Here is a 19,009-nt window from a genome sequence, read left to right as displayed (position 1 = left end):
TAAGCACTGTTACCTTATTAATGGATTTTATATATTTTTTGGTGATTTTGTTAACCAATTTAATAATATTGATATTAATCATGGCTTAGCACCATATGTGTATATATTTATACACCATATATTTCAATTAAATTGTCACATTTATATATGCATCACTTTCTATACTATGAATTATCTTACAAGCACGGTCACTTTACTAATGGATTTTATAGTCCTTGATGATATTTGACTATTATTCTAGTAATATTAATAGAATCATGACCCTGTACGATCCTACATATTGCATTAATTGAATTAAATTTTCACTCATTCATATATGCACCGTCTTTTGCACTATCACTTTACACATATATTCACTGTCATCTTGTCTTGTTTTATTTTTCTTTCCCCCCTTTTTTTACTTTCATATTCATATTTACTTTGGATATGATATGTATATTTTTTCGCACTATTTAATCAATTATTTATGTCTAACATTTATCTTTGAAACCCATTTGATTTTAATACTGGGTCCCTTCCTAAGATTCACTTTCCATTTATTATTATGCGCAGTGATTGAGTACTTATTCAAATTTAATAGGGGACAATATAGCTGTGCCTTTCTTCCAATGTCCTTTCATACACTCCTCTCATTACCTTTATCGCTACTCTGACCTTGCTGGATGTGCGCATGCGCGGGTTGCCGAGATGCTAAGCCCTGCAAGCCGTGGTCTATGAGTGCGGCTCACGCCTCGCTTCCGTTTGGTAGGCAGAACGATTGCGTCATCCTGCACGTGACCACTGGTTTGGGGACTTTTTTGTAAGCAGCGGCTTTACCTGCGCATGCGCCGAGTGATCCACCTTGGTCCCATCACTTAACGCTCTCCCTCCCTCACCTTTTCATTGGTTACCGGTACTATTTAAACACACACACCCCCCACCTTGACACGCCTCCCGAAGAAGTTACGGCGAAACGTGCGCGTCTGGGCAGGAAGCAGGAGCCTTTATGTTAGTGTGGACCACTTGATACAGGTGAATATAACTAGTTAAGAGATTTATCCCTTATGTTAATTGGAGATTATAGCTGATACCTACTATTATTAGTCAGTGTCAGAGTCACTATTAAGCAGGAGGTGTTTATTTTATGATACTACTTATAGAGATAATTAAGTGCTGGATTTATGTGTCTTTTATGACCTACAGCACTATTATCATCTGATGCGTCACTTTGACCATACCTCTTACTGTATTAAGCTCTGACATAGTTTTGACCATAATGCAGTGTTAGGCATATCTGGGGTGTTTTTTGTCAGAATAATCAAGATGAAATGCCATGTTGAAATTTTCTTGTACCTCTAATGGACTGAGCATTGTATCATTTTTATTATATACCTACTTGATGTTAATCAAGATTCATTTTTTGAATATATGAATCAATTTTGAAATATTAAAATTATGGCAGCTGACAAGTGAAACACATTTTGTTTGTAAAAAGCTTTACAGTTTCACCTTTTTGTCTCTGAATATAAAAAGGATCAATTTTGTCTTCCTCTGTTTTGATAATGTAGACAGACTCACGTACATAAAGATGCACAAATCATGGATCCAAAACGACTTTTCTACCCCTGTGTCATCCTGGGGAGAGTAAAAGCTTGATGATTGGTTAAAATCACCTCACCAACCGTTTTAAGCTTTCAAATTACTAATCATGTTTATCTGTATCTTGGCTGGAAAATAATTTGGGCTTTGTAGCAGTGTGCAGTACTGATTCTATTAGGCCATCTATACTAAGCGCCACCAGATTTAAAATTAATAATAATTTTTAGCTGCATCTAGCCCGGAAAATAATTTTGGTGCTCCGAGATGCGCAAGACACAAAAGTGCCTTCTTGCTGCACTACCTGCAACATGACCCTCAGATTGTCAGAATTCTAAGTAATCTTGACTACTGGGTTGCCACACTCTTAGATCCCCCACACTCTCCGATCAACCTTTTTATTTTAATAAAGACCAAAAAATGGTCATTTTTGAAATTATAAGCATTAGCAGGTTATTAGAAACTGAAATCAAAAAGTTTTCAACTCAAAACTTTATTCTAGGTGATGTTACATTTGCACATAGGACCTTTTGTTCGAAAGGAGCTTCTGAACTCTCTCGTCCATTGAATTTGTCAGGTTTTGGATGGTTTCTGCTTCAATTGTTTTGCATGAGGACAGAATACCCTCCCAGAGCTGTTGCTTAGATGTGAACTGCCTCCCGCCATCATAGACACTCCTTTTGATGATGCTCCAGAGGTTCTGAATGGGGTAGAGGTCAGGGGAGCATGGGGGGTCACACCATAAGTTTGTCCCCTTTTATGCCCATATCAGCCAGAGATGCAGATGTGTTATGTGCAGCATGAGACGGTGCATTATCATGCATGAAAATGATCTTGCTGTGGAATACATGGTTCTTCTTCTTGAACCATGGCAGAAAGTGCTGTTTGAGAAACTACACATACATTATGGAGTTCATCTTTACCCCTTCAGGGATCCTAAAGGGGCCGACAATCTCTCTCCCCATGATTCCAGCCCAAATCATTACTCCACCTCCTCCTTGTTGGAGCTGTAGCCGTGTTTGCGTGGGGTGTCCATCAACCAGCCATCCTCCACTCCATCCATCTGGACCATCGAGCGTTGCACGGCACTCATCCGTGAACAAAACAGTTTTGAAATCAGTCTTCATGTATTGTTTGGCCCACTGGAGCCGTTTCTGCTTGTGTGCAGCGGATAGAGGAGGTCGACAGGATGGCATACGCACAGCTGCAAACCTCTGAAGGACCCTGCATCTTGTTGTTCGGGGGATGTTGGAGGCACCAGCAGCTTCAAAAACTTGTCTGCTGCTATGACAAGGCTTTTTTGCCGCTGCTCTTTTAACCTGACGTAATTGCCTGTAGGAAAGAGTCCTCAATTTGCCCTTATCAGCACGCACACGTGTGTACTGTGAATCAGCTACATACTTCTTGATTGCCAAGACACGTCATCCTGATCATCACACAATGTTGATTGTAGTCATGCCTTGACCTAAACACTCCACAATTTGTTGCTTCTCAGCAGCCGACACATCCTTTTTCTTTCCCATTTTGGCAGAAAATGTAGGCTGCTTAATAATGTGGGACAGCCCTCTTAAGTAGTCTTGCCTTTCATTGGACACACCTGCCAAACTAATTAGCACAGGTGTCTGCAATTGCTTACAGTGATATAAAGAGCCCTGACACACATCACCATCAATGAGTATAACTGACAAACAAGCTAATTCTTCCCTTATCACTCCTAAACACTTTTGCATAATAATTTGGAACACAGTGTACATGTGCTTTTCCACAAAACACCAGTGGTTCACGTAGTGAATCTTACAGTTCTAACTTGCCAACCGTGGTCTGTATGGAGTTGTTCAATAAAGGGCCCAAAATTAAGATAACATAGACGGGAGAGGTCTCTATGAATATGAATTCCTAAGTATTTGATACCCTGTGAGGGCCAAGCAAAGGGAAAGTTGGACAGGATGGAATCCTGTATGGATTTGGGGAGGGAGACATCGAGGGCCTCAGACTTCGCTGCATTGATTTTAAAATTTGACCATGTAACAAAGTGATCTATTTCAGCCATAACAGCAGGGATGGAAATATATGATTGAGTGATATATATTAGGACATCATCAGCAAATAGAGAGCACTTGTACTCGGTGCCTCCCACCTCAATCCACCTAATATTGGGGTTATGGCAAATTGATGAGAGCAGGTGCTCCGTCACTAGGATGTATAAGAGAGGGGACAGAGGACATCCCTGCCTTGTCCCATTGGTGATTAAGAAAGGTGATGAAAATGTTCTGATGCGCCCCCTGGGCCTTGGGACACCTGGAGCCGGACCCCTTTTGGTGGATGCTGGTGGTTGTAGTCTCCGTGCCGGCGACCCGGTTCCGTGGCTCAGGGCGGTCAAACCAGTGGCGGAACTATTTATGTGGTTTTGATGTTTAAACGTCCGTGTACGCCACCCGTGGATTGCGGTCAGAGTGAACCGCTGCTGCAGGGCAGACCGCTGAGGCTGGTGTTGTCGGTGCAGCAGAGCGTAGCATAACTCCCCACGGGAGGAGTATAGCCTCACGGCAGTGTATGCGGAGGATGGGGGTGATGGTGCAGGGCAGCAGCAGTAACGACACGGAGTCAGTGATGCAGTCCAGGGCCTTTACTCACAGTTATTATTATCCAGACCACTTCTGCAGGTAACGGCTGCCCACGTCGTACTGTGCTCACCAGGTGAGGGGCTCAGACAACTCCCAGATAACTTTGGAGCGCTTCACTGGACCCCCTTTGTGTGTCCTTTGTCTGGCCTTTCTTACCAACCCTTCTGTCCGGCTGCCTCGGGCCTCCTCTTGGTAAACTTGGCGCCAGTTTGCCTGACCCTATGTGGTGCCTTCCTAGCGGGTGTAGTGAGGGGCTGCGCCACATAAAATGTCACAGCTTCCAGTTTCTAGCTGAGGGTCAATTCCCGCCTCCACTGGTTTCAGGGACCGGTCTCCCCCTTTGGCCTGACCCCTCCACGCAGGTGGATTCGGGCGTGCGGTGGCGACTCGCCCGTCCGCACCCCTGGGATCCCTTCGTACCTCGTTCCTGGAACCTTCTCCACTCCTCTTCCTTCCTTCTCCCTCTTCCAGGCCTGGGCCTCTGTTACTAGGCCCGCCTCCGGAGCAGAGCTCATGCAGAGCCCCTGCTCCCTGTCACTTCAGCTCAGACATCTCTGCACTGAACTAAGATGGTGCCCACCTTTTATGCTCCCTTCTCAATGCACCCAGGAACTGCTTCCTCCCTGCTCCTTCACTACAGGGTTCCACTTACTCAGTGTTCCCTCCCCCCACTCCAGCCAGGGACAGGGACTGTCGTGCCCATCTCAGGGGCATATTGGTCGCCCTGCCCCACGGCAATGTGGTGTAATGCATGCAGGTGTCGGGTCCTGATCCACACTCCATCCTTACCTGAGAGTGAGATATCACACCTCTGGGTGAGGTGCAATACCTCTGTAGCAACCGAGCCCTCAGGGTGCTACAGTTCCATTTATCTTTAGCCTAGGTGATGTATTGCGATACAGGGCCGTGATTTTGCCTATAAAAGGGTCCCCTAGACCCCTACCCCAAGCTTTTTAAGAGAATAATATATGGCGTGCCAGGAGACTCTATGGAATGCTTTCTCAGCATCCGAGAGTATCTAATTACAAATTTTTAACTGCATCTAGCCCAGGAAATACTTTGTGCCTAGTAGCAGTGTCTGCTAGTCAGCGGATTATCCCGGCTGTTAAGCTAGCTACACCACCTGTAGTTTGGACACTTAATTTTTTCAAAGGAAATGCTTTGGGACCACGGGATACTCAGTGAAGAGCATCAGGAGGCACCCCAAGGCATAGGGGCTGGGACTGGCGGTAGGATGCCTTGCGGTGGACAGCCGAGCTCGATCCTTATAAAAGCTTTTTAACTGCAGTAGCTTTAGTGGACGCTACTGGAGCTGGAATTACGCGGCTCCTGGCATGAGACTTTCCCTCCAATAGATCCTTGTAAAAGGATTTAAAGTGTATTAATTCAAATTAGAGAGACAATTTAAATTAAAAAGCTTAGAGCTGCCTCCACCACAGGGGGGCTCGCTCGACCCACCAGCGGACAGGCACCAGTATTGGGAGAGGGGGGCTGACCATCAGGGTCCACCGCGGCTCTGGCACAAACCCGGCGACACGGAGGTGACACGGGCAGGAACGGACTGGCCGTGTCGGCTTTTCACTTTTTGGATTTTAGAAGGGCATGACATGCCTATATCTGTGTCTCCCCCTCCTTTTACTCCTCCACCTCTTTTCTTTTCGCATGACTATATGTGCTTGTCACTTTTCCATGTGTTAGTTATGTCTTCTGAGCAGTTTGTCAGCTTTTGGACACCTTTGAAGGTGTTTTCTATGTGTTTCTATGTGTTTTTGTTTGCCTGCCATTGGTTTTAACGGTGTTCAAAGGTGTTCGACGAACAGTTCGACGAACAGTTCGGCCAACACACGGGTGTTCGACGAACCGAACCGAACTCGAACACTACGGGGGTTGCTCAACACTACTGAAGAGCACTCATCTGTCGCTTCACCACCTGCCAAATTGCCCAGGCAGTCAGAGAGCCCTGGACAGGAGCCATCTCTACTTCTGTTCTCTGAATCTCTTGGCTTGGAAAGAGGGGGCCAGCCAAGCAGAGTTCAAGAATTTGAAGAAGAGGTAGTATGCAGTGATGCGCAACCGTTTTGTCTCTCTGAATCTGAAGAGGCGGGTGGACTAGTGCCTATGGTCAGCAGCACACCTCAGTACGCATCTAATGAAGAGACTCAGGTGCAACTTTCTGGTGCGTACTGTGCTGTCGAGACTACCCAGGAGAAGCAGTTGTTTGAAGAGGGTGGTGTAGATGATGAGGTCCTTGACCCATCATGGCGTGAGGGGCAGGAAGGTGGTGGGAGCAGCTCTGAGGAAGAGATTCCCCGAATGGCACAAAAAGAAGGGAAAGGGAGGGGGCAGACTTGGTTGCCTGTAGCCTCCACTTCTGCACCCAATTAGGAGCATGGCTCTTCCAAAATCCAAAGCGGGCGCTCCCAAGACTTGCAGTGCCTGGTCCTTTTTTGACACAGTTGCAGATGACATTTGCTTTGTCAAATGCAAACTGTGTAATCAGAAGGTGAAAAGAGGGAAAAGTGTCAGCAACCTCAATACCACAAATATGTGGAAACATGTGCGGACCAAGCACGTGGTGGAGTTACAAAAACACACTGAAGACCTAGGCCAACCTACAGCACCACCTACCTCCTCTTCAGCTCGTGTTGTAGCCTCTTCCTCCAGCTCACACACAGCTGGTTCGGCTTCCTCACAGGATCGACATGGAAGAATCTCTAGCACTGTTGTACAGAGACACAGTGTAATTCCACCCACAGCACCACTTTCCCTGTCATCCTCACACTCCCGGGCCAGTCTACAGCCATCGTTAGCACAGGCATGGGAGAAAAGGCGCCCATACTCGGCAAACAACCCCCGAGCACAGGCTCTGAATGCTAGCATTGCTAAACTACTGGCCCTTGAAATGCTATCATTCAGGCTGGTGGAGACTGACACCTTCCGTAACTTTATAGCATTGGCAGTCCCACAATACAACGTGCCCAGCCTCTTTTATTTCAGCAGGCAAGCCGTCCCTGCCCTGCAACAGCATGTGGAGGGAAAAATTAAACATGCGCTACAAAATGCCGTCAGTAGCAAGGTCCACCTGACCAACGATGCGTGGACCAGTAAGCATGGACAGGGACGATACCTTTCCCTCACTGCCCATTGGGTAAATATTGTGGAGCCGGGTACAGATCTTGAGAGTGGCGCTGTACGTGTTCTGCCAACTCCAAGGATTGCAGGAATCCAGTCTGTACATATTGACTCCTCCTCATACTCCAGTTCCTCTGAATCAGCGCTGCAGGAGCCGTCACGGTCTACCTCCACATCGACCTGTGAACAGTTACCTGTTATGATGACCGATATGAGCACAGCCGTGGCCAAACGTCAACAGGCCGTATTAAAATTAATTTCTTTGGGGAATCGAAGCCACACAGCGCAGGAGCTATGGAATGCCATCAAGCAGCAGAGCAACGTATGGTTTCTGCCAGCGAATCTCCAGCCAGGCATGGTAGTGTGTGACAATGGCCAAAATCTGGTGGCAGCTCTGGGCCTAGGCAACCTAACTCACATCCCATGTCTGGCACATGTGCTCAACTTGGTCGTGCAGAGTTTTTTGAGGGACTATCCGGATCTTGATGCACTGCTTCACAAGGTCCGCATAGAGTGCGCTCACTTGCGGCGTTCCAGCAACGCAAGATCGCGCATTGCAGCTCTGCAGCGCCGATTACGTCTTCCGGAACATCGCATCATATGTGACCTACCCACCAGGTGGAATTCAACGTTACATATGTTAGAGAGGTTGTGTGAGCAGCAGGCAGCAGTAATGGAGTACCAGCTGCAGCAAGCGCAAACAAGTCGCAGGGCGCTCCGTTCACATTTCACCACCACTGAGTGGGCCTCTATGAAGGACATTTGCCACATTTTGCGTGCCTTCGATTATTCCACGGGGTTGACGAATGCAGATGATGCACTAGTCAGCATGACTATCCCCCTTATCTGCCTGCTTGAAAAAACACTGCAAGCACTAAGGGAGGAGGTTTGGGAAGAGGTGGAGGATGAGGAGTCACAAATGCCATCTGCTTCTCTACAGTCTGCGCAACGTGGTTCCTCACAAAGGCCTAGGCAGGGAACACTTTCTGAGGAGGATAAGGAGGAGTCAATGGAGGAGGAAGATATCTGTCCAGAGGAGGGAGGTACACAATGCTCTAGCAGTCAGTATCTAGAGTGAGGGTGGGGTGATGCAGAGCAGGCAGAGATCACGCCTCAAGCAAGGGACAGCATTTCTTGGCCAGTTGGCAGTCTGTAGCACATGGTTGATTTCATGCTGCAGTGCCTGAGAAACGACCGCCGCATCGCCCACATTCTCAACACGGCTGATTATTGGGTATCCACCCTCCTAGATCCTCGCTACCGGGACAACTTACAAAGCCTCATAACACCGTTGAACCGGGAGCGTAAAATGCGGGAGTACCAAGACGCACTGGTGCATTCCAACCGAGAGCAGTGCTGCTAGTGCTTTACAAAGCAGCTCAGTGCGTCGAGACAGTGGAGGAATCTCTGCACAAAGAGGGAGCAGAAGCAGTGCCTCAGCACAAGGCAAGACCAATAAGGCCGAAATGTGGCAAAGTTTTGTGTCCCCGCCGCCACAAAAGTCTACACCATCACAGACGGCTCCAGTCAGCAGGAGGCAACGTTTCCGTCAGATGGTGACAGACTACATGTCGTGCCCTCTCAGTGTACTCCCAGACGGCTCTTCTCTCTTCAAGTTTTGGGTCTGTAAGCTGGATACATGGCCAGAGCTTAGCCAGTATGCATTGGAGGTGCTAGCTTGCCCTGCTGCTAGTGTATTATCGGAACGCGTCTTTAGTGCCGCAGGTGGTGTACTGACACACCGTCGCATGCGACTATCCTCCGATAATGTTGACCGGCTTACTTTTCTCAAAATGAACAAGGCCTGGATCTCTCATGAATTTGCCAGTCCTCTTCCAGAATAAATTATTGGTTGGCAACAGTATCCAGGTCTCCTGTTGTGTTCATGATTCTACCACCTGAACTGTAATCCCTGAGCTCCAACACCGCCAGTTGGCGCTCAGAAGTGCTGTCTGCACAGTCAACACTTGTTGCCGTGTTATTGGGGTTCAGTAACGTCAGCTGTTCCCCTGCTGTGCGGATGGCAATTTCTCCTGCTCTGTCCACATTCTCACTACTACAGATTTTAAAGTTGCTCCAATTACACCTCTGGCTCCTCTGTTTTCAGTATTATCCCTGAGCTCCAACACCGCCAGTTGGCGCTCGGAAGTGACGTCTGCGCAGTCAACACTTGCTGCCGTGTTTTTGGGGTTCAGTAACGTCAGCTGTTCCCCAGCTGTGTGTCCGGCAAATTCTCCTGCTTTGTCCACATCCACTGTACTACTGATTTAAAACTTGCTCCAATTACACCTGTGGCTCCTCTATTTTTAGTATTTACCCTGGGCTCAAATTCCCGCTAGTTGCTGCTCAGAAATACCGTCTGCACAGTCAACGCTTGCTCCAGTGTTATTGGGATTCAGTAATGTCAGCTGATCCCCAGCTGTGTGTCCGGCAAATTCTCCTGCTTTGTCCACATTAGAGATGAGCGTTGTTCTACTCGAACTGTTCGCCAATCTCAAATTCGAGCTGTTTTGGGCTGTGTTCGAGCCGTTCGGCGAACACGAACGATTTGAGAAAAATTCGGCTGTTCGAGGTTATGTTCGATAACTGTTCGTGCACCAAATAACTGGATTTTTTCTCAGTAATGATGAAAATTAATGTTAATACGCATTTTGAGTGTACAGCGGGGTGGGGGGAGGGGCAGGGGATGGATCTCTGCAGGAATAATGAAGATCTCCATTTTTTTTTCTCTTTCCCGCATTTGCAGTGGGGAGGTGCAATCTGTCAGCCTATCAGCAGCGCACACACGGAGCGAAGTGCTTTTTTTCACACAAGCAAGGGCATGTGTCATTGGTAGTGTATGTCACATGTCCTTGCCCTATAAGACCAAGCCATTTTCCCCGTCGCCACCATTTTCTCACTGCTGCAGCTGCATGTTAGACGGCACCCCTGTTGCTGTGTGCGCTATACCTTGTTAATTTCAAGCCAATTTTCGCACAAATCTACCGATAGCTTGGGAGTAGGGAATAGTTGTGATTGCAGTCCTTTTAAGGACTAGGTTACAGCATTTCCTACGACTTTTATCAGGCAGGTCAGTGCTCTTAAATAGATAGATTGTGGGAGTAAAGACTAATTGTAATTGCAGTCCTTTTCAGGACTAGGTTACATCAGTTCCTATCAGTTTTTGTCAGGCAGGTCTGTGCCAGTGCTGTGCAAGTTTTTTTCACAGCATTTGGCTGAATCTAGCAAAGCTAATCCTTTTTGGCCTATTGCAGAGTGTGTTAGTCAGTGGAGTAGCCTATCTGTGTTGCAAGATATACCACCTGTGTATAGAATACCAATTTTTTTACTGCACCTAGTGAAGTAAAATCTTTTGGGCATAGCATCATTCTATTAGTCCATCTATACTGACCTCCATCAGGTTGCAAATTGAATATAATTTTTTCTGCATCTAGCTCTGAAAAAATATTTGGCCTTCTAGCAGTGTGTGGGACTTGTTCTATTAGTCCATCTATACTGACCTCCATCAGGTTGCAAGCTGAATATAATTTTTTTCTGCATCTAGCTCTGAAAAAATATTTGGCCTTCTAGCAGTGTGTGGGACTTGGTCTATTAGTCCATCTATACTGACCTCCATCACGCTGCAAATTCAAAATAATTTTTTGTCTGCATCTAGCTCTGAAAAAATATTTGGCCTTCTAGCAGTGTGTGGGACTTTCTCTATTAGTCCATCTATATTGACCTCCATCAGGTTGCAAATTAAAAATAATTTTTTGTCTGCATCTAGCTCTGAAAAAATATTTGGCCTTCTAGCAGTGTGTGGGACTTTCTCTATTAGTCCATCTATACTGACCTCCATCAGGTTGCAAATTAAAAATAATTTTTTGTCTGCATCTAGCTCTGAAAAAATATTTGGCCATCAAGCAGTGTGTGGGACTTGTTCTATTAATCCATCTATACAGACCTCCATCAGGTTGCAAACTGAATATAATTTTTTTCTGCATCTACCTCTGAAAAAATATTTGGGCTTCTAGCTGTGTGTGGGACTTGTTCTATTAGTCCATCTATACTGACCTCCATCAGGTTGCAAACTGAATATAATTTTTTTCTGCATCTAGCTCTGAAAAAATATTTGGCCTTCTAGCAGTGTCTGGGACTTTCTCTATTAGTCCATCTATACTGACCTCCATCAGGTTGCAAATTAAAAATAATTTTTTGTCTGCATCTAGCTCTGAAAAAATATTTGGCCTTCTAGCAGTGTGTGGGACTTTCTCTATTAGTCCATCTATACTGACCTCCATCAGGTTGCAAATTCAAAATAATTTTTGTCTGCATCTAGCTCTGAAAAAATATTTGGCCTTCTAGCAGTGTGTGGGACTTTCTCTGTTAGTCCATCTATACTGGCCTCCAACAGGCTGCAAATTAAAAATAATTTTTATCTGCATCTACCTCTGAAAAAATATTTGGCCTTCTAGCTGTGTGTGGGACTTGTTCTATTAGTCCATCTATACTGACCTCCATCAGGTTGCAAACTGAATATAATTTTTTTCTGCATCTAGCTCTGAAAAATATTTGGCCTTCTAGCAGTGTGTGGGACTTTCTCTATTAGTCCATCTATACTGACCTCCATCAGATTGCAAATTAAAAATAATTTATATCTGCATCTAGCTCTGAAAAAATATTTGGCCTTCTAGCAGTGTGTGGGACTTTCTCTATTAGTCCATCTATACTGACCTCCATCAGGTTGCAAACTGAATATAATTTTTTTCTGCATCTAGCTCTGAAAAAATATTTGGCCTTCTAGCAGTGTGTGGGACTTTCTCTATTAGTCCATCTATACTGACCCCCATCAGGTTGCAAATTAAAAATAATTTATATCTGCATCTAGTTCTGAAAAAATATTTGGCCTTCTAGCAGTGTGTGGGACTTTCTCTATTAGTCCATCAATACTGACCTCCATCAGGTTGCAAACTGAATATATTTTTTTTCTGCATCTACCTCTGAAAAAATATTTGGGCTTCTAGCTGTGTGGGGGACTTGTTCTATTAGTCCATCTATACTGACCTCCATCAGGTTGCAAACTGAATATAATTTTTTTCTGCATCTAGCTCTGAAAAAATATTTGGCCTTCTAGCAGTGTGTGGGACTTGTTCTATTAGTCCATCTATACTGACCTCCATCACGCTGCAAATTCAAAATAATTTTTATCTGCATCTACCTCTGAAAAAATATTTGGGCTTCTAGCTGTGTGTGGGACTTGTTCTATTAGTCCATCTATACTGACCTCCATCAGGTTGCAAACTGAATACAATTTTTTTCTGCATCTACCTCTGAAAAAATATTTGGGCTTCTAGCTGTGTGTGGGACTTGTTCTATTAGTCCATCTATACTGACCTCCATCAGGTTGCAAATTGAATATAATTTTTTTCTGCATCTAACCCAGCCAATAGTTTTGGCCTAATACCACAGTTTGGCCCCTCAGCTCTGCTCGGTTCCCATCCATTGTTTTTTTGTGCAAACAACTCCAGAGTTGTGAATTAGTTAACCACCAAAATGAGTGGAAAAAGGCCTGCTGCTGGTGGAAAGGGGAATAGGCGTGTTGGGAAGGGGAAAAAAGGTTGTGTCCGTGGGGTAGGTGTTAAAGCAACAGTAACATCTGCAGAAGAAAGACCATCTTCCAGCCAAACTAAAATGTCTACTTCTTTTAGCGGACAATGTGATAAGATCCCTTTCTTACGGCCACGCCAATCGCTACAAATTCCAGATGAGGCACAAAAACAGCAGGTGCTTCAACGGATATCAAGTGCTCCTTTAAGTGAGCTCTCCTTCACATCAACTTCAACATCACAAATACTCCAGTCCTCAAAGGTGTCACCCCAATCGCACTTGCTTCCTCACAGCTCCCAAATCTCCACCTGCCCGTCTGAGTATGAGGTAGAACAGATGGTTGAGTCTGCAGAGCTGTTTACTCATACTATAGCCTGGGAATCAGAGGTCGACTCCAGCGCTTCTGTGAATCCAGACGAGGAAATGATCTGCACTGATGCCCAGTATCTTTATGAGTCGGATCCAGGACCAGACGCAGAAGGTTCTGACCATAATGTAGACCCTCATTCCCAAACTGTAACTCCTGTTGGTGGAGACAATGAGGAAGACGATGATGAGACTCAAATACCTGATTGGAGTGACAACTTTAGTTTTTTGTCAGGGCAGGAACAGGTTGGCTCTGAGGACGACGGGTGTGATAACGCACAGGGTGATGATGATGAGGTTGGAGATCCCACTTACTGTCAACCCACAGTCAGCCAAGAGATGAGGTCAGCAGAGGAGGTGGAGGAAGATGCTAGTGACGACGAGGTCAGGTTGCGCCTTCCTGGACAGAGACGTAGTACTGGAAGCACGTCAACAACTGCATCCTCAAACACAACCCTGCCTCTCACCACAAGTCGTGGTGGCTCTTCAGGTTGCATGGGTGCTAAGCCTTGCATAGCCTGGGCATTTTTTCAGATCAATAAAGATGACCCAACTCGTGTTATCTGTAACATTTGTCAGCAAAAGCTAAGTAGAGGCCAAAAAATACATAGTTTGAGTAATTCATGCATGAACCGGCACATGGACATGAAGCATAAGTTGCAGTGGGAAGCTCAGTATGCTACAATGCGGCCTAGCCGGCCGGGCAAACCACCGTCTGCCATAACTTGTGCATCCGCGGCCTCTTCATCCTCTGTGACTGGGGGGACAGCAGTCACACCTGTTTTGGGGCGCAGACCTGCCACCTCTTTACCCGCAACAGCCAGCGTGATTGGCAGGTCATCATTTTCTTTGGAGGTGGTAACACCAGCTGGTGTTGAGCGCTGTCCGACATCGATAGCACCACCTTTGGATCAAGGCAACCTAACATGTCCGCCTGCATCTTCCTCACAGACCGGCAGTTTGCCGGGGACACCCTTATCAACCCCGTCTAAGCACAATAGCCAGCCCTCGGTCCCTCAGATGTGGACAAGTAAAAGACCATTTCCTCCTAGCCATGAGAAAGCTAAGAGGTTGAATTTCACCATCTGCAAGCTCTTGGCTACAGAAATGCTGCCTTTCCGCCTGGTGGACACAGAGGATTTTCGAGACCTTATGTCCGTCGCAGTGCCCCAGTACCAGATGCCCAGTCGGCACTACTTCTCAAAGAAAGGTGTGCCTGCGCTCCACCAGCATGTCGCACACAACATCACCGCTTCTTTGAGAAACTCTGTGTGTGACAGGGTGCATTTCACCACAGACACTTGGACGAGTAGGCATGGACAGGGGCATTACATGTCGCTGACTGGGCACTGGGTAACTATGGTGACAGCAGGACAAGGGGCTGCTGTCCAAGTCTTGCCGTCCCCACGAGTTGTGCGTCAATCCACTTTATGTCAAAGTTCCTCCACTGCTTCTGCCTCCTCAACCTCCTCTCGGTCTCCCACCTGCATCCAAAGCCTGTCTGGTCATGCCACAAGCTTTCTAACTGCGCAGAAGGGATCCTGCACACCTCCTTACTATGCTGGCAGTAGGGCTCAAGGTCATCAGCCGGTTTTTACTTTGAAATATCTGGGAAATGTGAGTCACACAGCTGAGGAGTTGTGGTCACCTCTGGAGAACCAATTTCATGAATGGTTGTCTCCACTGGACCTGAAACCAGGGAAGGCCGTGTGCGACAATGCTGCAAACCTGGGTGCGGCCCTTCGCCGGGGCAATGTCACACACGTGCCTTGTATGGCTCACGTGTTGAACCTGGTTGTCCAGCAATTTTTAGCCCACTATCCCAGACTAGATGGCCTTCTGCAGAGGGCACGGTCGCTGTGTGCTCACTTCCGCCGTTCGCATACCGCAGCTCAGCGACTTACATCTCTACAGAAGTCGTTGGGCCTGCCACTTCACCGGCTAAAATGCGATGTGCCTACCCGGTGGAATTCAACTCTGCACCTGTTGCAGCGACTTTGGCAGCACCGACAAGCCCTGGTGCAATACGTTCTGACGTATAGCCTGGGCCAAGGAGATCCAGAGGTGGGGCAAATCACGCTGGAGAAGTGGTCTCAGATCAGGGACCTATGCACCCTTCTGCACAGTTTTGAAATGGCGACGAAGATGTTTAGTGCTGACGATGCCATTATCAGCATGACTATTCCGGTGAGTTACATGCTGGAGCACATGTTAAACAGAATTCGGAGTCAGGTGGTGGCACAAGAGGAGGTGGAGGAAGTACAGGAGGAGGAGTTGTATGCGGAAGGGCTAACATCTGCAAGGTCCAGACGGTCGGCAGCACCAAGGCGGCAGGCATGTGAGGGTGGGGGAGATGGTTTTAACAGGGCGCATGGTAGCAGCCAAACTAGTGAGGAAGGTGCAGGAGCCCAGGAAGAAGTGGAGGACGAACTGATGGAAGACTCATCAGATGAGGGAGACCTTGATCACATTTCTGTTGTGCGAGGTTGGGGGGAGAGGACAGAGGAAGGAAGCATGATTGTTACCTCGCCACCAACACAACAGGGACTTGGTGCTCCTGGATGCACAACACACATGAGTGCCTTCTTGCTGCACTACCTGCAACATGACCCTCGAATTGTGAGAATTAGAAATAATCCTGACTACTGGGTTGCCACACTGTTAGATCCCCGGTACAAAAGTAAATTTCAGAAATTATTCCTGCCATAGAAAGGGATGCACGCTTGCAGGAGTATCAGCAGAGACTGTTGCAGAATCTTACATGTGCTTTTCCACAAAACACCAGTGGTGCACGTAGTGAATCTCACAGTTCCAACTTGCCAACCGTGGGACCGTCAAGTGTTCAGCACTCAAACCGTAACAGAACCACAGTAACTGCTGGTAACATCAATTTTGCGGAATCATTTCACCACTTTTTTAGCCCATCCTTTGCAAGGCCACAGGAGACAAGAAGTCTGACACATAGTCAGCGCCTAGAGACGATGGTACAGGAGTATCTCCAAGTAAACATTGAAGCCATGACTGTGTCACTGGACCCTTGCTCTTTTTGGGCTTCCAATCTGGATAAATGGCCAGAGCTAGCCACTTACGCCTTGGAGATCTTGTCATGCCCCGCAGCCAGCGTTCTGTCTGAACATGTGTTCAGCGCTGCTGGTGGTGTGCTGACAGATAAGCGCACGCGGCTCTCCACTGATAATGTAGACAGACTCACGTTCATAAAGATGAACAAATCATGGATCTGAAACGAATTTTCTACCCCTGTGTCATCCTGGGGAGAGTAAAAGCTTGATGATTGGTTAAAATCACCTCACCAAACGTTTTAAGCTTTCAAATTACTAATCATGTTTATCTGTATCTTGGCTGGAAAATAATTTGGGCTTTGTAGCAGTGTGCAGCACTGATTCTATTAGGCCATCTATAATAAGCTCCACCAGATTTAAAATTACTAATCATGTTTATCTGTATCTTGGCTGGAAAATAATTTGGGCTTTGTAGCAGTGTGCAGCACTGATCCTATTAGGCCATCTATACTAAGCTCCACCAGATTTAAAATTAATAATAATTTTTAGCTGCATCTAGCCCGGAAAATAATTTTGGGGCTCCGAGATGCGCAAGACACATAAGTGCCTTCTTGCTGCACTACCTGCAACAGGACCCTCATATTGTCAGAACTCAAAGTAATCATGACTACTGGGTTGCCACACTCTTAGATCCCCCAAACTTTTCGATCAACCTTTTCATTTTAAAAAAGACCAAAAAAATTGTCATTTTTGAAATTATAAGCATTAGCAAGTTATTAGAAACTGAAATCAAACAGTTTTCAACTCAAAACTTTATTCTAGGTGATGTTACATTTTCACATAGGACCACTTGTTCGAAAGGAGCTTCTGAACTCTCTCGTCCATTGAATTTGTCAGGTTTTGGATGGTTTCTGCTTCAATTGTTTTGCATGAGGACAGAATACCCTCCCAGAGCTGATGCTTAAATGTGAACTGCCTCCCGCCATCATAGACACTCCTTTTGATGATGCTCCAGAGGTTCTGAATGGGGTAGAGGTCAGGGGAGCATGGGGGTCACACCATAAGTTTGTCCCCTTTTATGCCCATATCAGCCAGAGATGAAGATGTGTTATGTGCAGCATGAGATGGTGCATTATCATGCCTAAAAATGATCTTGCTGTGGAATACACGGTTCTTCTTCTTGAACCATGGCAGGAAGTGCTGTTTGAGAAAATCCACATACATTATGGAGTTCATCATTACCCCTTCAGGGATCCTAAAGGGGCCGACAATCTCTCTCCCCATGATTCTAGCCCAAAACATTACTCCACCTCCTCCTTGTTGGCGCTGTAGCCATGTTTGCGTGGGGTGTCCATCAACCAGCCATCCTCCACTCCATCCATCTGGACCATCGAGCGCTGCACGGCACTCATCCGTGAACAAAACAGTTTTGAAATCAGTCTTCATGTAATGTTTGGCCCACTGGAGCCGTTTCTGCTTGTGTGAAGTGGATAGAGGAGGTCGATAGGATGGCGTTTGCACAGCTGCAAACCTCTGAAGGACCCTGCATCTTGTTGTTCGGGGGACGTTGGAGGCACCAGCAGCTTCAAAAACTTGTCTGCTGCTATGACAAGGCTTTTTTGCCACTGCTCTTTTAACCTGACGCAATTGCCTGTAGGAAAGAGTCCTCAATTTGCCCTTATCAGCACGCACACATGTGTACTGTGAATCAGCTACATACTTCTTGATTGCCAAGACACTTCATCCTGATCATCGTACAATGTTGATTGTAGTCATGCCTTGACCTAAACACTCCACAATTTGTTGCTTCTCAGCAGCCGACACATCCTTTTTCTTTCCCATTTTGGCGGAAAATGTAGGCTGCTTAATAATGTGAGACAGCCTTCTTAAGTAGTCTTGCCTTTCATTGGACACACCTGCCAAACTAATTAGCACAGGTGTCTGCAATTGCTTACAGTGATATAAAGAGTCCTGACACACATCACCATCAATGAGTTTAACTGACAAACAAACAAATTCTTCCCTTATCACTCCTAAACACTTTTTGCATAATAATTTGGAACACAGTGTACATGTGCTTTTCCACAAAACACCAGTGGTTCACGTAGTGAATCTTACAGTTCTAACTTGCCATCCGTGGTCTGTATGGAGTTGTTCAATAAAGGGCCCAAAATTAAGATAACATAGATGGGAGAGGTCTCTATGAATAGGAATTCCTAAGTATTTGATACCCTGTGAGGGCCAGACAAAGGGAAAGTTGAACTGGATGGAATCCTGTATGGATTTGGGGAGGGAGACATCGAGGGCCTCAGACTTCGCTGCATTGATTTTAAAATTTGACCATGTAACAAAGTGATCTATTTCAGCCATAACAGCATGGATGGATATATGTGATTGAGTGATATATACTAGGACATCATCAGCAAATAGAGAGCACTTGTACTCGGTTCCTCCCACCTCAATCCACCTAATATTGGGGTTATGGCGAATTGATGAGAGCAGGTGCTCCGTCACTAGGATGTATAAGAGAGGGGACAGAGGACATCCCTGCCTTGTCCGATTGGTGATTGTGAAAGGTGATGAAAATGTTCTGATGCACCCCCTGGGCCTTGGGACACCCGGAGCTGGACCCTTTTTGGTGGATGCTGGTGGTTGTAGTCTCCATGGCGGCGACCCGGTTCAGTGGCTCAGGGCAGTCAAACCAGT

Source organism: Phyllobates terribilis, unplaced genomic scaffold (genome assembly GCF_046119375.1).
Source record: "Phyllobates terribilis strain yellow unplaced genomic scaffold, ASM4611937v1 Scaffold_576__1_contigs__length_1038135, whole genome shotgun sequence".
Classification (NCBI taxonomy): domain Eukaryota; kingdom Metazoa; phylum Chordata; class Amphibia; order Anura; family Dendrobatidae; genus Phyllobates; species Phyllobates terribilis.
This window is presented reverse-complemented; position numbering follows the sequence as displayed.